At 42.9% G+C, this 22,211-nt stretch overlaps 1 long non-coding RNA gene across 5 annotated transcripts in view; it reads left to right on the top strand.

Moving 5' to 3' along the window:
* LOC145714898 (uncharacterized) overlaps positions 1-22,211 on the top strand; it is a 516,405-nt gene that overhangs the window by 10,159 nt on the left and 484,035 nt on the right. For 4 of the 5 annotated variants that reach the window (XR_014137034.1, XR_014137036.1, XR_014137037.1 and 1 more), the window contains 2 exons: positions 7,333-7,495; positions 11,293-11,360. This is a non-coding gene — a long non-coding RNA (uncharacterized LOC145714898). Of the gene's footprint in view, positions 1-7,332; positions 7,496-11,289; positions 11,361-22,211 lie in introns of all 5 variants that reach the window. The other variant, XR_014137035.1, reaches the window with a different exon arrangement.

The raw sequence follows: 22,211 nt of genomic DNA, 5'->3' as shown, positions 1-22,211 counted from the left end.
GTTTGTTCTCTGTATGTAAGAATCTTTTTCTTACTTTGTCTCTTTTTCTTTGTTCATTTGTTTTGTTACCTTTTTTTTTTTTTTTTAAGTTTATTTATATTTGAGAGAGAGACAGGGCAAGTGGCAGAGGGGCAGAGAGAGAGAGAGAGAGAGAGAGAGAGAATATCCCAAGTGGGTCCCACACTGCCAGTGCAGAGCCTGGTGACGGGCTCGACCTCATGAAACCGGGAGATCATGACCTGAGCCGAAACAAAGAGTTGAACGCTTAACCCACTGAGCCACCCAGGTGCCCCTGTTTTGTTGCTTAACTTCGACATAGAAAGAAATCATATGGTGTTTGTCTTTCTATGACTTACTTCATTTGGAATTATATTCTGCAGATTCATCTTTCTTGTTGCAAATGGCAAGATTTCATTCTTTTTTGTAGGTGAGTACTATTTCATTGTATACAGACCACGTCTTCTTGCCCATTCACCTGTCGGCGGACCTTGGGCTGCTTCCGTAATTTGCCAGTTGTAAATAGTACTGCCATAAACATAGGGGTGCATATATCTTTTTGAATTAATGTTTTTGTATTTTTTTACAGGTCAGTCTTAAAAGTAATCTTTATACTCAGCATGGAACTCGAACTCACAACCTTGTTTGTATTCTTTGGGTAAATACCCAGTAGTGGGATTATCGCATCATATAGCAACTGTATTTTTAATTTTTAAAAAATGTTTATATTTGAGAGAGAGAGAGAGTGCATGAAGGGGGGAGGGGGACACAGAATCGGAAACCAGCTCCAGGCTCTGAGCTGTCAGCACAGAGCCTGGTGCAGTACCTGAACTCACTTGCTCTCACATCATGACCTGAACTGAAGTCGGAGATTTAACTGACTGAGCCACCCAGGCACCCCTCTGTTTTTGGTTTTTTTGAAGAACTTCCAGAATATGTTTCACAGTGGTTGCACCAGTTTGCGTTCCCACCAACGGTGCCCAGGGGTTCCCTTTTCTCCATACTCTTGCCAACAGTTGTTGTTTCTTGTGTTTTCCTTTTAGTCATTCTGACAGATGTGAAGTAATATTTCATTGTGGCTTTGATTTGCATTTCCCTGATGATGAGTGATGTTGAGCATCTTATCATGTGTTGGTTGGCCGTCTGGATGTCTTCTTTGGAATAATGTCTATTCAGGTTCTCTGCCCGTTTTTTAATTGGATTATTTGGGGTTTTTTTTGTGTGTGTGTGTGTTTGAGTTGTGTAAGTTCTTTACATGTATTTTGGATACTAACCCTTTATTAGGGATGTCATTTGCAGATATCTTCTCCCATTGGGTGTGTTGTCTTTTACTTTTGTTGGTTTCCTTGCTGTGCAGACCCTGTTTATTTTTATTTTTATTTTTTTAATGTTTGCTTATTTTTGAGAGAGAGCGTGCACGCATGTGCACAAGCAGGGGGCGGGGGGCAGAGAGGGGGAAAGAGGTTCCAAAGAGGGCTCTGAAGTGACGGCAGAGAGCTGGATGTAGGGTTGAAACGCACGAATCCAGAGATCACAACCTGTTGTACTCTCAAGAGACTGAGCCACCCACATGCCCCTGAAGGTTTTTATTTTGATGTAGTCTCAATAGTTTAATTTTGCTTTTTTTCCCATCGCCTCAGGAGACATATCTAGAAAAATGTTCCTACGGCCAAAGTCAGAGGTATTAGCACGTGTGCTATGTTCTAGGATTTTTATGGATTCAGCTCTCACATTTGGGTTCTTAATCCATTTTGAGTTTATTTTTGTGTGTGGTGTAAGAAAGTGGTCCGGTTTCATTTGTTTGTATGTTGCTGTCCAGTTTTCCCAGCACCATTTGTTGAAGAGACTTCTTCCCATTGTGTATTCTTGCCTCCTTTGTCAAAGATTAACCGACCATATAATGTGGGTTTATTTCTGGGCTCTTTATTGTGTTCTGTTGACCCATGTGTCTGTTTTTGTGCCAGTACCATACTACTTGGATTAATACAGTTTTGTACTTTATCTTGAAAGCTGGGATTTGGATAACCTCCAGTTTTTTTCTTCTTCTAGATTGCTTTGGCTGTTTGGGGTGTTCTGTGCTTTCATACAAACTACTTATGTCTTTTCATTGGAGGCTTTAGTCCATTTACTTTCAAAGTAATTGTTGATATCCATTTATTGTCATTTGTTACTGGCTTACGGTTTTTGTAGTTCTTCTCTACTCCTTCCTTTGACTCTTTCCTCTCACATTTTCCTGGCTTTCTTTAGTGATATACTTTTACTTCTTTTTATTTTTTGCATGTTTATTACTGATTTTTTGATTTGTGGTTACCATTAGGTTTGTATATGACATACATATAGCACTCTAGGTTAAGTTGGTTAAGTTTGGACCCATTCTAAAAGGACTTAATTTTTACTCCCTCTCCCAATTTAGGTATGTAGTGTCATACTTTTCATCAATTTATTTTTTTGGACGTAAAAAATACTTGTACGTTCTACTTTTCTTACTTCCTATGGGTTTTCCTTTCCACTCAAAGACTCCTCTTTAACATTTCTTGTAGGGCTGGTTTAGTGGCGATGAATTCCTTTAACTTTTGTCTGGGAAACCCTGTATCTCTCCTTCTATTCTGAGTGAGAGCCTTGCTGGATAGAGTATTCTTGGTTGCAGGTTTTTGTTTGTTTGTGTTTTGTTTTTCTTTTTAGCCCTTTGAATATATCCTGCTCTTCCCTTCTGGCCTGCAGTTTCTGCTCAAAAATCAGCCGATAACCTTATGGGGTTTCCCTTGTGGGTATCTGCTTTCTTTTCTCTTGCTGCTGGAAAATTCTCTATCACTACTGTTTGCCTTTTTAATTACTTGTGTCTTGGTGTGAACTGCTTTGGGTAGATTTTTTTTTAAATTTCTTTTAGTGTTTATTTATTTTTGAGAGAGAGAGAGAGAGCGTGAGCAGGACAGGAGCAGAGAGAGGGAGACACAGAATCGGAAGCAGCCTCCAGGCTCCGAGCTGAGCTGTCAGGACAGACCCCGACGCAGGGCTCAAACTCACAGAGTGTGAGATCATGACCTGAGCTGAAGTCGGATGCTTACCCGATGGAGCCACCCAGGCACCCCGCACCTTGGGTACATTTTGATGGGAGTTCTCTATTTTTTCTCTCTCCTGTTCAGCTTGGTTGCTTTCCATTACTCTGTCCTGCAGGTTGATGATCCGTTCTCCTGCTTCTTCTGATTTACTATTTATTCCCTCTAGTGTACTTTTAATTTCAGTTACTGGGTTCTTCATCCCTGAATGGTTCTTTTTATTCAAACTTTATTTTTATTTATTTATTTTTCATGTACTTCAAATTTTAGGAAATTAGTTCAAATCCAAAGGTGACCATATATTTCTTCCATTTTAGGAAAAAATTGGATTTTTCAGTGTATAGAAACATTCATAAGGGGTGCCTGGGTGGCTCAGCCAGTTAAGTGTCCGACTTCAGCTCAGGTCATGATCTCACAGTTTGTGAGTTTGAGCCCCGCGTCGGGCTCTGTGCTGACAGCTCAGAGCCTGGAGCCTGCTTCGGATTCTGTGTGTGTGTCTCTCCCTGTCCCTCCCATGCTCATGCTCTCTCTGTATCTCTCAATAATAAATAAACGTTAAAAAGAAAAATACGAAACATTCATAAGATAACGTTTACATGTGATTAAGCTTAATTTCACCATTCTGTGAGCACAAATATTTAAGTTCGTTTTATGTTATAAAGAAAAATAAAATAAAATAACATTTTTGCTTAATTTTTAGAAGATAAATACTTTTGTAACAATGTAGTCAAGCACATCAGCGACCACACTTTTACAGTACTTAAATTAACACCCACCCAGGCTATATTTTCATTACGTGTTGGCATTGTAATTATTGAAATCATGGAATGTTTCCATTATTTACACGTATTCCTGATATTTGGTTCATGCCTCTTATTTTCTTTGCTAGAATCGTAAATCATTGTGGTACCTTGTGCAACACAAAAACCCTCTGAATATATTTTTTATTAGCTTTGTATTTTATGTCGTTAAGGGAAAACATAAGTGCTGTCCAATTTGTATTTGTGTTTATTTATTTAACACACTCTCGCATGGTGTTTGCACTTTGCCTCTCTCAAGCAATTTAGGAATACCAATGCAGGTAATATTCCTAAGAACGCCGTGAGTTGAGTCCCTACAGCGGCACCACCTTTTAAGGCTGGCTGACCAGCAGGAGGAGGCTCACTTTCTTTTTTTTTTTTTTTTTTTTTAAATTTTTTTTCAACGTTTTTTATTTATTTTTGGGACAGAGAGAGACAGAGCATGAACGGGGGAGGGGCAGAGAGAGAGGGAGACACAGAATCGGAAACAGGCTCCAGGCTCCGAGCCATCAGCCCAGAGCCTGACGCGGGGCTCGAACTCACGGACCGCGAGATCGTGACCTGGCTGAAGTCGGACGCCCAACCGACTGCGCCACCCAGGCGCCCCCAGGAGGCTCACTTTCTTGACATCACTGACCATTAGCAGAGCCAGGATTCATTTGTCGACCGTGTTACTGTGCTGTTTCCCCAGTACCAGAGTCAAGGATAGCTGTCCACTCACAGGTGTTCACAGTAGGCATTTTCACAAAGACATTCCATGAACAGAGTGAGAAGTGAAGCTAGCTGTCCAGCCGTACTTTCCCCGGATCTTTAGAGGCTCATCCTGCACCCAGCGAGGAAATGGGGATTCTCATGACTTAGACTTGGGGCCTCCTCCCTTCTCTCTCTGCATGTTCAAACTAGGAGGCACCATCATGCCTAAATCTTCAGTGCAGCCTCTGGGCTGTGGCCTCCTCGTTAGGTGACGTGATGATCTGAGGACTACTAATTTTGATAGGCTCCCCATAGATGCGGGGAAATGGGGATATAATTTAGGGCAAGTTCCTGCCTGTGCAAAGGGGGAAAGCCCATCCCACCCACTAGCACCGTTGAAGACTGGGAGAAGGAAAGCGGGACAATGACATAGGAAATCAGCATGCGAGGGGCGCTTGGATGGCTTAGTCGCTTAAGCGTCCAACTCTTGATTTCAGCTCAGGTCATGATCTCACGGTTTGTGAGTTCGAGCCCCTCTTTGGGCTCTGTGCTGCCACCACAGAGCCTGCTTGGTGTTCTGTCTCCCCCTCTCTCTGCATCTCCTCTGCTTGCTCTCTATATGTCTCTCAGAATAAATTAAAAAAAAAAAAAAAAAAAAAGGAAAGAAAATCAGCATACTAATTCCTGGCATCCGTATTATTAGGAAAGGACAAGCAAGCAAATGCCTCCCAGGGAAGCCTAATGTGTAGCCAGGGTTGAAAACCACTGTTCTTGGAGACGTTCCCAATTTAGCCAGTGTGGGACCGGAGCCATAGGAAGGTTTGGCACAAGGAGGTACCTGAATAGAGAGCCTGAGCTAAAATAAGCCTAGCATGGTGATCAGAGAGCCTAGAAGCTTCCGTTCAGCCTGATGAGCAGTCATAGAAGGGCTAGGAGAATCAGGACCAGCCTGAGATTGGGATGCAGAGTCCTGGTGGCATTTGAGAACCAGAACAAAAACCAGCATCATGACCCTACTATCAGGAACAAAATTAACGCTCCACAATGCCAGAGGACACCTCAGTGAACCCCAGACCAGGAAGCAAACCGTGGCAGCATAGACCAAGGCAGAGCTTGCCACTCAATCAGAACTTCCATCTGTATTTGCACCAAAAAGTCCCAGGAACAGAGCTGGATACAATTTGCAAGGTCCAATGCGGGAGGAAAACACAAGAACTCTTGTTCAAAAAGAAGGGGGGAAGTGCCATTCAAAACCTTTTCCATATCTCCACGGTCCACCTCTCTCAACTTGTCATAGAGTATATTGTTTACTATTTCGTGTCTTTCTAAATGAAGAAAAACTAAAATTTTAAGTTACCGGCATGAATTTTATTATTCGTGTTGACATCGCATAATGCCCAGTGCTGTTAGTTTACAGCCTGCTTCGGATGCTTTGGCCCCCCTGCCCTGACACCTCCCCCACTTTTGCTGTCTCTCAAAAATAAAAAAAAAAACATTAAAAAAAGGGGTGCCTGGTTCGCTCAGTAGAGCATGTGACTCTTGATCTTGGGGTTGTAAGTTTAAGCCCCACGTTGGGTGTAGACATTACTTAAAACTAAAACATATTTTTTAAAGCATTTTTTTTTATTTTGAGAGAGAGAGAGAGAGAGAGCACATTGGCGAATGGGGAAGTGACAGAGAGAGAGAATCTCAAGTGGGACTCCATCTCACGGACGATGAGATTATGACCTGAGCTGAAACCAAGGGTCAGACGCTCAGCCTGTTGACTTACCCAGGTGCCCCAAAAATAAGATCTTAAAAAAAAATCTTAAGCAAACACAAGTTGAAAGATAAAATTATTACGAATTTCAGAATGGTGATCTTTATTTTTTTTTTTTTTTTTTTTTTCAACATTTATTTATTTTTTGGGACAGAGAGAGACAGAGCATGAACGGGGGAGGGGCAGAGAGAGGGAGACACAGAATCGGAAACAGGCTCCAGGCTCTGAGCCATCAGCCCAGAGCCTGACGCGGGGCTCGAACTCACGGACCGCGAGATCGTGACCTGGCTGAAGTTGGACGCCCAACCGACTGCGCCACCCAGGCGCCCCTGAATGGTGATCTTTAAATGTGGGTCCTTCTGGGCCTGGGGCCCATCAAGTAAGTCTTGCTCGGAAATACTCTTCTGTATACTCAGATGTTATCTTCGAAGAAGAGGGGAGAGAAGACATTTTCTGCTACACCTGAAATGAGACCGTCTTGATTATTGGATCCTACTTATAAATTGAAAGACTGAAATAATTACCTCTTAAAAATAATCTGTTCCCGAGATTCCCTGCATTAGTTAAGATCCCATTGGTTGCTGAGAGAAAAAGTGAAAGTCGTTGTATATGTTAAAAACATTATTTTTAGAATAGGGACCCAGGGAGGGGCTCTGGCTGGCTCAGCTGGTTAAGCATCCGACTTTGGCTCAGGTCATGATCTCACGCCTGGTGAATTCAAGCTCTGCGTCGGGCTCTGTGCTGACAGCTCAGAGCCTGGAGCCTGCTTCAGAGTCTGTGTGTCCCTCTCTCTCTACCCCTCCCCTGCTCCTTCTGTGTTTCCCTCTCTGTTTCAAAAATAAATAAACAATGAAAAAAATTTAAGGATATGAAGCTAGGGAGAGATGGCAGTGTAGAGGATGGACACTAGGAAGGGAAATCCCTCAGATGCCACACCTCTGCTTTGGATTGCCAGGCTCTTGCGGATTCATGCCGGCATGTTTTATCTTCTTCTGTCTCAGGAGATCCACTTTCTTTGTTTCTCAAGGTGCACGTGGCCGGATGTGGGAGCCCCTCAGTTGGGAAGTTTACATTGCCTCAGACCCGGCGGACGGCACTAAGGATAGCTGTTCTTCTGCTGGAGAGAACATATGATTGGTCAGCTATACATCTGGATCCGTCTCTGGTCCAACCACTGATCACTGATGAGGGTAGGTGCCAAGGTCTGGAAGCTCCTGGGCTGGACAAGCGCTCCTGAAATTTTGTGCGGTGCCCTTTGTAGTTGATTACGTGTTCTGTGCATGAAAATAGTAAGCGTTAATAACAACCAGCTAACATACTATGTCCCCATACTATGCGCCAGAGTCTTTGCTGACCGTATATTCCCCATCTCAGTCCCCGCAATAAATGCTCAGGAGGACATAGAGTGGTCTCACAGACCCACTAAGACACTTTTCCCAGACGATCTGGACAATAAGCAAAGGAAAGAAACCCAGGTTCATCTGTGCTCAGGGCTGTATCGTTAACCGTTTCACTGGAACCTAATAAACAGAGGCTGGTCTTAGTGTATACTCTGTTGAAAAAAACTGTCGTCACTCTTACAGTTTCCTTTTCCCCGTGGTTGTACGTTGGCTGCTATCAAAGAGCTGAGGACACTTGTGATCCTTGATTTTGTTCAAGGAACTCAGTTAAAGTGATGGTAGCAATTAAGCACAGCAGATTCTCAGAAATCGTTGCCCTTAGTTAGTGAGTGACTTTCAGAAGAGTGGTCGTATATCCTCCCAAGAGGACGTTCGTAATAAAAATTGATGTCAGGTGGATCCAGCCTGCGTGTGGAAATAGGCTTCCTGGAATGTTCAGGATGCGTTTTGTTTTCTGTAAGTATTTGCAGACTGCCCCCTGAGGGGGACATTGCCCACCCCAGAAGGGTGTGAATGCCAGCAAGAAACCATGGGTCCTAGGAGGCCTCAGTTTCATGTGGCCTCCTTCCAGGTGGAAACGGCTGAGTCTCCCCTCCCTGTATTTTATGCCCCACGTCACCTGCACAGAGGAGTGAGAAACGGTTCACAGCAGTTTGTTGGTTTTTAATCATCTCCTTGCTGCGTCACAAGGGCTACTTTTGTTGCTTACCAGAGTCAGTGACTGAAATCTCGGTACAAAATTAACTTTGTAAAAATCAGAAAGCAGTTCAGTTAGATTAGTGGTCATTTTTGTCTCCCTCATCTCTTGCCTTTCTCACCTGTAACCTGCAGGGTACTTACTGATTTGAAATGTAGATGAACTAGGTTCTGTCCCGAATAAAAGCCAGATTTCAGTGTTTGTTTATTAATTTTTAAAATTTTATTTTCGTCTTGTACTTTATAGCTGTGTCTGTATTCTGAGGCTGGTGGATTTTCTTTTCCTTTTTTTATTTTAGAGGGAGAGAGTGTGCCCATGTGTGCATGGGTGTAAGCATGCATGGGGGAGGGGGAGAGGGAGGGAGAGAGAATCCCAAGCAGGCTCTATGCAAAGTGCAGAACCCAGTACGGGGCTCGACCCATGACCCTGGGATCATGACCTGAGCTGAAATCAAGAATCAGATGCTCAACCAGCTGAGCCATCCAGGTGCCCCTTAATGTTTATTTTTATTTAAAATGTTTACTGAGGTGCCACCTAGCTACTACTTTATTAAGTCCACTTTAGGAATTATTATTATTTTTTTTGTGTGTGAAGAAAGTTAACTTTAAAATTTTTTAATTTTTTTCCATTTATTTATTTTTGATAGGCAGAGAGAGACAGACCACAAGTGGGGGAGAGGCAGAGACAGAGGGAGACAGAGAATCCGAAGCGGCTCTAGGCTCCGAGCTGTCCGCACAGAGCCCTCCGCGGGGCTTGAACTCACAGACTGCGAGATCATGACCTGAGCTGAAGTCGGACGCTTAACCGACTGGGCCACCCAGGTGCCCCGAAGAAAGTTAACTTTTTTTTTTTTTTTAACGTTTATTTATTTTTGAGACAGGGAGAGACAGAGCATGAACAGGGGAGGGTCAGAGAGAGGGAGACACAGAATCCGAAACAGGCTCCAGGCTCTGAGCTATCAGCACAGAGCCCGACGCGGGGCTCGAACTCACGGACCGCGAGATCATGACCTGAGCCGAAGTCGGCCGCTTAACCGACTGAGCCATCCAGGCGCCCCAGAAAGTTAACTTTAAAAAATAATTGGAAGGTGGGGCACCTGGCTGGCTCAGTCAGAAGAGCACGCGAGTCTTGATCTCAGGATCGTGACTTTGAGCCCTGTGTTGGGGGCGTAGAGATTACTTACATACATACTTACATACATGAATGCCTTAAAAAATAAAAAATAGGCATAACAATTTCTGTATTGGCTAGTACAATTATTCGATAGCTCTCATAGTTAGAGCTAATACAAAATATCTAGGACTTGAAAACTGGCGGTGAAACTGCTTGTGTGCACACACGAATGCACTCAAGTCCTATTAGAATTTCATTTAGAATAAATTAGTTTAGGATTTAGTGTAAAATATTTTTCTAATTTCTAAAGAAGCACATTTTCATTACAGAAAATTCAGAGAGTACACATACAGATTTAGAGACATAGTGACTACATGTAAAACTAAGGTGTCATGTATATATCACAGGTATACATGAATGTTGTGTATAATTTACTTCCTAGAGATTCCTATCTCAAATTTGAATACAGAACATTGTATAAAAGGCCATTAGTATGAGATAACCTAGCCAAATAACTGACAGTAATTTAAATGATCATGTAGTGAACAAGCTAATACAATTAAAGGTGTGTAAGACTCCTATTTCCATATGTGGCTTCCAACATCTAATCAGTAACCCAGACTGCTGAAGATGATGTGAGCATATACAAGTGTGCACTCATGAATGAGAACAGAACACAGGTTAGGTATTGATGTTTAATTAGCTGCTAGGCTTTTTTACCACCTAGGTAACCTCTCCCCACAAATTTTAACAACCAAGCTGTTTGAGCTTAGGTCTTAATGAATTTATAAATTGTGACATGCCATGAGCCTTGATGCTAGAAGTTTAAATGCGTGAAGACGAGGACGTGTATAATGTAATATAGTAGGTTTGTTGAAACACACCCCTTAGAGCCCATCCCTTCAAGTGTTTTGTCCCACGTAGTTGTGTTAAGAGGTTATGAGTTGTCTCCGCAATGCGTGAATGTAGTCATTCAGCGATATTGATGGACTGCTGTGTGTGGACGTAATTGTGGATGAGACTGTCATGATGGACAGAGATGACTCCTGGCCAGTCTGAGACAGGAGTGTAAGTCCTGCATGGAAGGTGGCCCAGGGTGATAGAGACTCCCTCCCAACCCCGTCCCTGGGGTCAGGTCCATGGAAAGGCACGTGACTTCTCAGCTGAATACTGGTCACTGAAATTCCAAGGTGGTGTGGGGCCTTTAGAGACTGTACTAATCGGGCCTTTAGAGACTACCTTTAGAGACTTGTCATAGCCAAGGCTTCAGTTAGCACTGTGGTTAACTGTGGCTTCAGTAGCCTGACCTTTGACCTGTGGTTTTATTTTTATTTATTTTTAATGTTTATTTTTGAGACAGATTGAGAGAGACAAAGAGTGAGCAGGGGAGGGGCCGAGAGAGAGGGAGACACAGAATCGGAAGCAGGCTCCAGGCTCTGAGCTGTCAGCACGAGCCCCACGCGGGGCTTGAACTCACGAGCCGTGACATCATGACCTGAGCTGAAGTGGGATGCGTAACCGACTGAGCCACCCCGGCGCCCCGAGTCAGACCTTTGAAAAGCCCCAGGATTTAGCGGAGGGCGTCGCAGTACGCACTCAGCGACCGCTTACTGATGATCGACCGCAGGAAGTCTGATGAAATGATGCTTGCACGACTGAAAAATCCTTGTTCTGCTCTAAACCCAGATGGTTTAGATGGATGGATCTGGGATGGATCTGGTTTAGATGGATGGATTTGCTTGTCTGGCTTGCTAATTCGTTATCTCCATCCCAGCAGCTCTTCAGCACTTCGAACGAGAGAGGCCAGGCTGCCAAGGCGTACTGAGCATGTCTCGCGTCCTCGGGGTGAGTAGTTTGACAAGGACCGTGTGTATTTCCATCTTAAAACTGGGATACGTTTGTCTCAGTCATATCCATTCGATTTAAAATTACTCAGTTTGCATGTGGATTGACACACTCATAGACCACACATTTAATTGATGGGTGTTAAGATGAGTCAGCACTTCTTTTTCCTGGTTCGTGCTGACAGTTCAAATCCAGGCTCTACCGCTTAGAGCTGTGTGACCTTGGGAAGGTTACTTGACATCTCTGTTCCTCATTTCCTAATCTATACATGATGGATAATGATTACACCCAAATTATAGAACGCGTCTGAGGCTAAATGACTTAATGCAGGTAAGGAGCACAGAATACTGTTTGTCACATAGTGAGAACTGTATAATTACTGTATTGTCACTATCCTAAAACATAAAACATTAACATAAAAAACAAGTAATTCAGCAGAGAAAATAGTCTATAAGGTAGTTGTTAATACATACAAGATGATGATTAGACTTAAAATTCTAAACATATCTGAATCCAAATGAGTCCATATTGCAAAGAACAGAGAACCCTGTCACATGGTACCGATTCTATTATTCCTAACCGTGATGGTATTAATATGAAGAATATTTAGATTATTAGATCAAACTAATACTTAGTTTATCATCTATCACGAAGGTTTCCATTATTTTCGATGTTTTAAATATGTTGAAAAACATGAATTACAACAATGAGGATGAAATTAAATGGTGAAAATGGAAATGTAGTCATTTAGAATAGTTTTTCTGTCTTCAGATGAAAAACAGATCCTGCAGGAAGCTAGGTCCTCGGAACTGAATACGTTTTAAAATCTAATTTGTTTTTCTTGCAGTTTGTAGATGTGGAATTGTTAAAATGTTCATATCTTTGAGCTAATGTGGCATAACAAATTTAATTTGCAAAACAAAGATGACGTGTCTAGGACATGATCCATAATCACTTTTTTCCCTCTTTCAGCTTCACGTTGTAGGGGCTCCGCTAGATAGACTACTCAAGCATATTTTGTGACTCTGTAGAAATTTCCAAATAAATAAAGTCTTGGAAAATCATAAAAGAATAGCATTTTGGAACCAAACAGTTGCTCACAATTTATCCTTTTCACCGTTTCTAAGTTGTGTCGAGTTGTTGGAATGTCTGGGGTGCTTTGGGCTCGTAATTCACTGGGAAGCCTTCATGCCACGGTGATCGGATCCGTGGGAAGGGATGGGGGAGTTGGGAGCGGATTGGGTGATGAGAACCACACGTGGCGTTGCCCCCCCAAGACAGGGTGGGCCGACGGGAGGGTTGCCTGCAGCGTGGTAGCTCCTGGGGCCGCCATGGCCGCCCCCTCATACCCACCACTGTGCTCCACCCTTGGCTGGCGGCTTCCCCAGCACGAGCCGGGCCTTACTTTGAACACCGTGGCAAGTCTGGAGGTGCTGCGGTTGGAGGCTGGCAGCCAGTGTTCCACTTGCAGTGGGTCTCGGTTCATTCTGGAAGGCAGATTGGAGCGGCACGTCTGGTCACTGCTTCTAAATGCAGCTTAGCATCTGCGTGCAGTCTCATCACACCTTCGCCGTGTCACACAGAGATGGCCAGACTTCAACATTGGTGCACTCCTGGGGTGTCTGGTTTCGTAGAGCGTCATCTTTGAAGGTCGTTCACGCTTCATGTTGCTGCTTTGGCAGAGTGTGTGGGAAGGGGGTAAAGAGTAGCTCAAAGGGTTTATTATAATTGAGTTTGTCTATTTAAAGGGCCATTTACTCTGCCAATAGCAGGGATTATTATTATTATTAGCTCTAGCTGTAGTAGTAATTATGGTAGGAAAAGCAGGGGACGGGGAGAGAGGAAAGGAATCTAGTAGCCATCCTAATGCCATTAATATTTATTGGGCCCACTGCTAAGGCCTGCCACGTAGAATGTCGTGCAGTACTTACATGGGCATTACAAACAGCGTGTCAGTATGGTTCTCAGGTTGGAGATGACGTACAGAGGGGTTGCGTGACTCGTCCCAGCTCGTGGAGCTAGGAAATGATACAGGTGGATTCAGACCTCTGCGGTCGGCATCCTTCATACCCGCTCCCATCTATGTCCTTAGAATCAGGACCTGGGCTTGATTATTCCGTATGCTCATCTTAAGATATAACTTGTCACTATGGGTTTGATCTTTTTAGCCTCGATATCCTCATCTACGGAAAGTCCCTGATAACGATAACCAATCTTTCTCGCAAGCTTAATGTGAGGGGGGGAAAAAAGATGTTGTTGACAAACTGTTTTGTAAACTATAAACCCTTCATCAATAAATGTTAGTATCTTACTGGTGTTAAGTATTTTGTGTTCTAGAAATGAGACTAGTATGCAGTTATAAAATGTTGACAACACTAAATGCTGTCAATTCATTCTCACGAGTTGTGATCCCAGGATGTTGGATGTGGAGGTTATCCAGTCCACAAGTGCTCAGTCAAGTGCTGCGTATTTGTATCATTTAGGGGAGCTTCTAAAAATGGTTGTTGCTCAAGATTCAGTCCATTTTCGGAAATGGTATTTCATTGGTCTGGTGTAGGGCCGAAGCATCTAAGTATGTGTACACGTGCACGCATACGTATTTGGACGTGTAGACGTGTGTCTGAACATACGTGTTTATATGTATGTTTGTGTGTGTTCTCCAGAATGATTCTAGTATGTAGCCAGAGGGCAAAAATGGCTGGATTCAACCAGCCAGCTTCCTTCTGATGTGAGGGGTGACCATCTGTTCACCAAGGACAGCCCCCTGGACACATGCTGCCCACTGTCCCACCTGGTTAGCCCACCCCCTTTTACTCTCAAAAGTCATTGTTGGGATGGCACATGATACAGGGTTACGTAGGTCATGTAGGCCCCTGCTGATGAGGAACTGAGGTTTTGGGAGGCTATTGTCCTTCTAAAAGGAATAGAATATGAGATTGTTGCAGAGCCATGTTGAACATCTTGTGAGTAAGTAGGATGTTTCTTGTGATTCTTAAGCTGAGAGGATTTCTCAATTTTTCTTTGATAATAAGAAGTCTTTAAAATAAGAATACGCTGTGTTTCCACGTCAGCCAACAAAGTTTTGCGATACTGACGTCTCATCCCACAGGTTGATTCACGTAGAAAATAGTTGATCCTCGTTTATAATTGCTGAAAGCAGCTTCTTGTGAATACTGTCCTTTGTTATTTAACAAATTAGATTTAGGAAACAAATCAACAGCTTTATCAACTGTCTGAATACTGGTTTTCTGAACATCACATATGGTCCTCCTGGGTACGATGTGCTTAATGACAATATTTGTGCAACCTCGGACCAAAAGAATATTCGATCCTGACCAAGAGATTTGACCTGTTGTTCCTCTGACAAAATGATGCAGTGTTCTTAGCTGACACTTTCTCAGCCGACGTCAGACTTGATTTTGGCATTAAAGCCAGCATTACCCTGCATATCCGTGCCCCAGAATAGCTAAGATACTTTTCAGCCAGTAGTCTGGGTTTTAAAGGATGCACAAGGAGTCTGTATTCAGGCCACATACAAATCCATGGATGTGGGCATTTTGCTGTGGTGATAGTAACGTTATCCTCTCATCACTGGGCTGCTGTTCCAGGGTGACCCGATCAGAAGTGCAGATCTACGAAGATAACAGGTCTCCGAGTGAAACCAAGGATGCTAGAAGTTTACGTCACTGGGCAGTAATGAGTGTCTGCTTGGGGAGTCCGGGAACTGTATGATACCCTAAACATCCAATACAGTAGACCATACGAGACTGGGGTGTTCTCACTTTTGTTTGTGTATGATTATGGATGAACACCAGAAATTCATTTAACTTTTTTTAATTCTGGCATAGTTAGCATACAGCGTTATAGTAGTTTCACGTGTACGATATAGTGAGTCAACAATTGTGTACCTTACTCAGTGCTCATCATAGTGAGTCAACAATTCTGTACATTCAGTGCTCATCATAGGGATTTAACACTTCTGTTCATTACTCAGTGCTCATCATAGTGAGTCAACAATTGTGTACATTACTCAGTGCTCATCATAGTCATCAATTCTGTACATTACTCAGTGCTCATATTGATGAGTCAACAATTCTGTACATTACTTAGTGCTCATCTTGATGAGTCAACAATTCTGTACATTATTCAGTGCTCATCTTGATTCAACAATTCTGTACATTACTCAGTGCTCATCTTGATTCAACAATTCTGTACATTACTCAGTGCTCATCATAGTGAGTCAACAATTCTGTACATTACTCAGTGCTGATCTTTTTTTTTTTTTAATTTTTTTTTAACATTTATTTATTTTTGAGACAGGGAGAGACAGAACATGAACAGGGGAGAGCCCGACGCGGGGCTAGAACTCACGGACTGCGAGATCATGACCTGAGCCGAAGTCGGCCGCTTAACCGACTGAGCCACCCAGGCGCCCCTACTCAGTGCTCATCTTGATGATTCTGCGATTCCGTACATTACTCAGTGCTCATCTTGATGAGTCAACAATTCTGTACATTACTCAGTGCTCATCATACTGAGTGAACAATTCTGTTCATTACTCAGTGCTCGTCATAGTGAGTCAACAATTCTGTTCATTACTCAGTGCTCATTATAGTGAGTGAACAATTCTGTACATTACTCAGTGCTTATCATAGTGGTTTAACAATTCTGTTCATTACTCAGTGCTCATCATGCTGAGTCAACAATTGTGCACATTAGTCAGTGCTCATCATAGTAAGTCAACAATTCTGTACATTACTCAGTGTTCATCTTGGTGATCAGTAATTCTGTACATTACTCAGTGCTCGTCTTGATGATTCAACAATTCTGTACGTTACTCAGTGGCCATCTTGATGATTCTGCAATTCTGTACATTACTTAGTGCTCATAATAGTGAGTCAACAATTCTGTACATTATTCAGTGCTCATCATGGTAAGTGTGCTCTTCATCCATGTCACCTATTCCCCCCAACCCTCACTTCCTGTCTGATAACCACCTGTTTGTTGTCTACACTTATGAGTCTGGTTTTTTGTTTTTTCTTTTTTCTTTGTGTGTTTGGTTTCCTAAATTCCACCTATGAATGAATACCTGTGGTGTTTGTCCTTCTCTGACTTATTTCTCTTTGCGTTATACTCTAGCTCTATCCCTGTTGTTGCAAATGGAAAGGTTTCATTCTTTTTTATGGCTGAGTAATATTCCATTGTATACATGTACCACAACTTCTTCATCCATTCATCTGTTGATAGACACTTGGGCTGCTTCCATAATTTGGCTGCTGTAAATAATGCTGCTATAAACATAAGGGGGCATATATCTTTTGAAAGTAGTGTTTTTGTATCATTTGGGTAAACACCCAGTGGAATTACTGCATCATGTGGTAATTCTGTTTTTACGTTTCTGAGGCACCTCCATACTGTCTTCCACAGTGGCTGCACCACTTTGCCCTTCCACCAGCAGGGCATGAGGGTTCCTTTTCCTCCACATCCTCGCCAACACTTGCTGTTTCTTGCGTTTTTGATTTTAGCCATTCTGACAGGTGTGAGGTGGGATCTCATTGTAGTTTTGATTTGCATTTCCCTGATGATTAGTGATATTGAGCATCTTTTCATGTGTCGGTCATTTGGATGGCTTCTCTGTAAAAGGATCTGTTCATGTCTCCTGCCCATTTTTTAATTGGATTATTAGTTTTTTGGGAATTGAGTTGTATAAGGTTTTTATATACCCTGGATACTAACCCTTTATTGGATATATTATTGGTAAGTATCTTCTCCCATTCAGTAAGTTGTCTTTTTGTTTTGCTGATTGTTTCCTTCGCTGTGCAGAAGCTCTTTATTTTGATGTAGTCCCAATAGTTGATTTTTGCTTTTGTTTCCCTTGCCTCTGGAGAGCTATCTAGGAAAATGTTGTTCTAGCCGATTTCAGAAAAATTACTGCCTATACTCTCTTCGAGACTTTTTATGATTTCAGGTCTCCCATTTAGGTCTAAATTTAATCTGTTTTGTGTTTGTTTTTGCCTATGGTGTAAGAAAGTGGTCCAGTTTCATTCTTTTGCATTTTGCTGTCCAGTTTTCCCAGCACCATTTGTTGAAGAGACTTTTTACCGTTGCATATTCTTGCTTCCTTTGTCAAAGATTAATTGATGATATTATGGTGGTTTTTCGTTCTGTTCTATTGATCTGTGTGTCTGTGTTTGTGCCAATACCACACTGTCTTAACGACTGCTGCTTTGTAATGTAACTTGATGTCTGGAGTTGTGATGCCTCCAGGTTTGCTCTTCTGTTTCAAGATTGCTATCACTGTTCAGGTCTTTTGTGGTGCCATACAAAGTTTAGGATTGTTTGTTCTAGTTCTGTGACAAATGCTGTTGGTATTTTGATAGAGATTGCATTAAATCTGTAGCTCGCTTTGGGTAGTATAGACATCGTAACAGTATTTGTCCTTCAATGCATGAGCATAGAATATCATTCAGAGGTCATTTTTTTTTTAATTTTTTTTTAACGTTTTATTTATTTTTGAGACAGAGAGAGACAGAGCATGAATGGGGGAGGGGCAGAGAGAGAGGGAGACACAGAATCAGGAGCAGGCTCCAGGCTCTGAGCCATCAGCCCAGAGCCCGACGCGGGGCTCAAACTCACGGACCGCGAGATCGTGACCTGAGCTGAAGTCAGACGCTTAACCGACTGAGCCACCCAGGCGTCCCCAGAGGTCGATTTTGATGTTTCTGAGATTTCTTCTACAAATCCCCAAAAAACCCTTTGCAGAATATAGTGGCACTTTCCTCGATTGTAAATTTTGAATGGTTATATGGTTGATTTCGAAAGGTGCTATGGCTGTGCCAAGTGGGCCCTCCGTAAACAGTTGGCTCATGTTATTTGAAAAAGAGGAGTGTAACTCTTTTTTTTTTTTTAAATTTTTTTTTTTTTTTAACGTTTATTTATTTTTGAGACAGAGACAGAGCATGAACAGGGGAGGAGCAGAGAGAGAGGGAGACACAGAATCTGAAACAGGCTCCAGGCTCTGAGCTGTCAGCACAGAGCCTGACGCGGGGCTCGAACTCACGGACCGTGAGATCATGACCTGAGCCGAAGTCAGACGCTTAACCGACCGAGCCACCCAGGTGCCCCTGGCCTTTCTCACTCTTTTTTTTTTTTTTTTTAATTTTTTTTTTTTTTAGTGTTTTATTTTACTTTTGAGACAGAGAGAGACAGAGCATGAACGGGGGAGGGTCAGAGAGAGGGAGACACAGAATCTGAAACAGGCTCCAGGCTCTGAGCTGTCAGCACAGAGCCCGACGCGGGGCTCGAACTCACAGACCGTGAGATCATGACCTGAGCCGAAGTCGGACGCTTAACCGATGAGCCACCCAGGCGCCCTGAGGAGTGTAACTCTTAATGGGATTTAGAGTCCAAGAAATGTATACTCTTCTCGTAGTTGTCTAATTTACGAAAGAAAGGTCAGCAGATTTCCCCATTTTCTGAGGAAAGGGGACAATTAAAAGAAACACTCCAGCTGTTTTTCTGATTCTCCCAAGACATGCTGAGTGTCCCTCCTCTGTATTCTAAGCGCACCATGTACATTTTCCTTTATTAGGGTCCATTGCACAGTGTCCTAGAACTACTGTTTTGGCAGTCTTTCTCTGGTCTAGAGCAGAAACCACGTCCTTCTTAGATTTGCATGCAAAGCTCTCGGCAAAGAAATTAACCCATTCTGGATTTACAAAATACCTTTGGAGGTAACACATAGTCAGGGAGCAATATTTAGGGTGACATGAAAGTCTACAGTGAAGCATCACGGAAACCAGACCATTCCCATAAACAAAACACTCATTCACTATTCAGAGTCAGTTCCTTTCTAAAGGTGATCAAAAGAATGAGGGAGGTAGAGAGAGCTTATCAAAATCTGGTTTTGCTCAAATTGACCAATATGTTTTGAAGACCCTAACGCAGATGCTTTTAAATAGTTGCGCTCATCAGAGTTCACTCTGACTTAATCTGAGCGGTGGGGAATGTCTTTGAATGTGGAGATGGCCAAACGTTCATGGATACACTTTCCAGAATAATATGATTATGAGATCAACCAAGGATGACCAAATGCAAAGGGTTTAAGTAGTTCTAGAAGATGCTGGCTGATTGTCTGGACGAAAATGGCAGTATACACACCCAATAAAGCACATTACCGGTCCCGGTCACCTGCTTCGTATGGCTCTACTGTGGCCCTGTTTTCCAGGGTGGCAGTTTGGCCGTCATCTCCAGAGCGTAAGGACTGCCCACCTTCCTGAGTCCGTTAGACTCCCTGAATGCTTTACTTACAGGCAGGTATCCATTTCTGAGCCACTGCATCGCCTCCGTGGTAGAGGAAAAGAGCGGTGATAGATGGAGTTGGCCTTCTGAACAGGAAGGTGCTTTTTGTAATACCAAGCAGTTACTGATTTCCCTGCGTGTGTTCAAAGGAGTGTAACCCACCTGGCGTATTTCAGTTGTGCCTATCCATAAAATGCCAGATGGCCCCTTGACACCAGCTTTGCTTACTAATCACAACCAGTGTCATCTGTATATCGGCGTAACGCGCACACTGATAAAGCTGTGCGGTTGTCATGGGACTGGAGAAGGTTTATAACCACACCAGCTTCTGCACTTTACAATCCGTAATGTTTACACACCGCTTTGGGGATGTTTCTCCAAGGATAAATCGATCCCTTTAATCTTGGTGTCATCTATACATCACTGACGTGTTTCGCTCTGTGCTTTTGCCTGTTCACAAGATGAATGAAACTCTTCCTTTTGGATCTCACACCAGCGTGTGACACAGGAAGCATCGGCGACCTCACGGTCCCGGGAACCCCATCACACGCCAAGCTCTCTGACCCCCAGGCCATCAGTAGTGCTTGTACCTGATACGGGTTGCAAACTATATAGCTACCAGAAAACCAGATCTTCGAGAACATTTTCCCTGAGCTTAGCACGATTGACTGAGCCACCTGGCCTTTCTTCAGAGATCTTTTCTTTGTCTTTTGTCTTGAAGGAGGGGAGTCGATACCTACTGGTCTCCACTGTCCCTTTGCAAGAAAATCTTGCAGAGAATCTGCTTCACATTTTACCAAGGACAGTAACTGTTTCAGATGATTGGCATAATGGTGATTCTATTTCGGTTTCTTATTTTTATTTTTTTTAAGTTTATTTTTAACACAGAGATAGCATGAGTTGGGGAGGGGCAGAGAGAGAGGGAGAAAGAAAATCCGAAGCAGGCTCTGCACCACCAGCACAGAGCCTGATTCAGGGCTCGAACTCACAAAACCACGAGACCATGACCTGAGCCAAAACCAAGAGTGCAACGCCTGACTGACCGAGCCCCCCAGGTGCCCCTCTATTTCTGTTTTTTGTTTGTTTGTTTGTTTGTTTTTAAATAACAGTTGTGACTTTAAAATGCAATATACAGCAGTTGTATTTTTTTAAATTAATTTTTAAGTAGGTTCTATGTCCAGTGTGGGGCTTGAACACAACCCTGAGATCAAGAGTTGTGTGCTCCACTGACTGAGCCAGCCAGGTGCCCCAAACGGCAGGATTATTTTTTTTTTTAAACAAGATAATGTTATATGTGAGCTGCAATGCATTTCATTTGAATATTGTTTGTTCCACTATTTCTGTGTTTCAGTTCTTCTTTTCCATAGTTTTTACTCTATGAAAAATGATGTATTTTAGAATAGATGACTCTGCCATTGTCCACTTCTAGTTTTCCAAACAGACACTTCTGAGATGGTTTTTAAAAAGTAACATTTTGGGAGCACCTGCGTAGCTTAGTTGATAAGCATCTGACTCTTGATTTTGGCTCAGGTCATGACCTCACAGTTTGCGACATCGAGTCCTTAGTCGGGCTCTGTCCTGACGGCATGGAGCGTGCTTGGGCTTCTCTCTCTCTCTCTCTCTCTCTCTCTCTCTCTCTGTGTGTGTGTGTGTGTGTGTGTGGTGTGTGTGTGCCCCCCACCAACTCTCACTCTCTCAAAATAAACATTAAAAAAAAAATAAGTCACATTTTGGCTTTTACACAAGCGATGGAATCACGCTTCCCAGGAGTAAAACTTTTTTCCAGTAATGTCTGCACCATAATAGCCATGACACGACCAATTCTAAATTTCAAAATGATGAGGAAATCGGTATATTAAGTTAATTTTGAGAAGCATCACTTTTAGAGCAGCCTGTTGCTCTAGTGACGTTAATAGCGTGTACACCTTTTTGTAATGGAGAACTAACTAGAATCACTTAAAAAAACGTTTTAGCGTTTATTCACTTTTGGGAGAGAGAGACCGTGCACGAGCAGGGTAGGGGCAGAGAGAGAGGGAGATAAGAATCCGAAGTAGGCTCCAGGCTCCGAACTGTCAGCACAGAGCCCAATGCGGGGCTCAAACCCATGAACTGTGAGATCATCACCTGAGCCAGAGTTGGACACTTAACCGACTGAGCCACCCCAGGCGCCCCTGGAATCACTTTTTAACATGGCTTGGTAGGGAGTCTACGGTGAGGGGAGACCTGAGGATTGGTTTCTTCAGCCTTTTGATAAGATACTGGTAGAGATACGGCTTCCTCTTCCTAGATAACCGGTTTCTCACAGTAACCATAAATATTCTTTTGGATTTCACAGACCTGTATGTTCTGCTAAGGTCAAGGTTTCAGATAGAGCTTAATAAATTTGTGGTAGTATTTGGTGACTCAGTAGGGCTTTTTGTCCTCGGCCAGACTCTCAAGAGAATATCCTGTCCTAGCCTCTTTATTTTTTTTTTTTTAATTTTTTTTACATTTATTTATTTTTTGAGAGACATAGACAGAGCACAAGTTGGGGAGGGACAGAGAGAGAAG

This window comes from Panthera onca, chromosome Y (assembly GCF_046562875.1).
Source record: "Panthera onca isolate mPanOnc1 chromosome Y, mPanOnc1 haplotype 2, whole genome shotgun sequence".
NCBI classification, from domain to species: Eukaryota; Metazoa; Chordata; class Mammalia; order Carnivora; family Felidae; genus Panthera; species Panthera onca.
The sequence above is the reverse complement of the archived record's forward strand: the minus strand, read 5'-3'. Positions and strand labels throughout refer to the sequence as shown.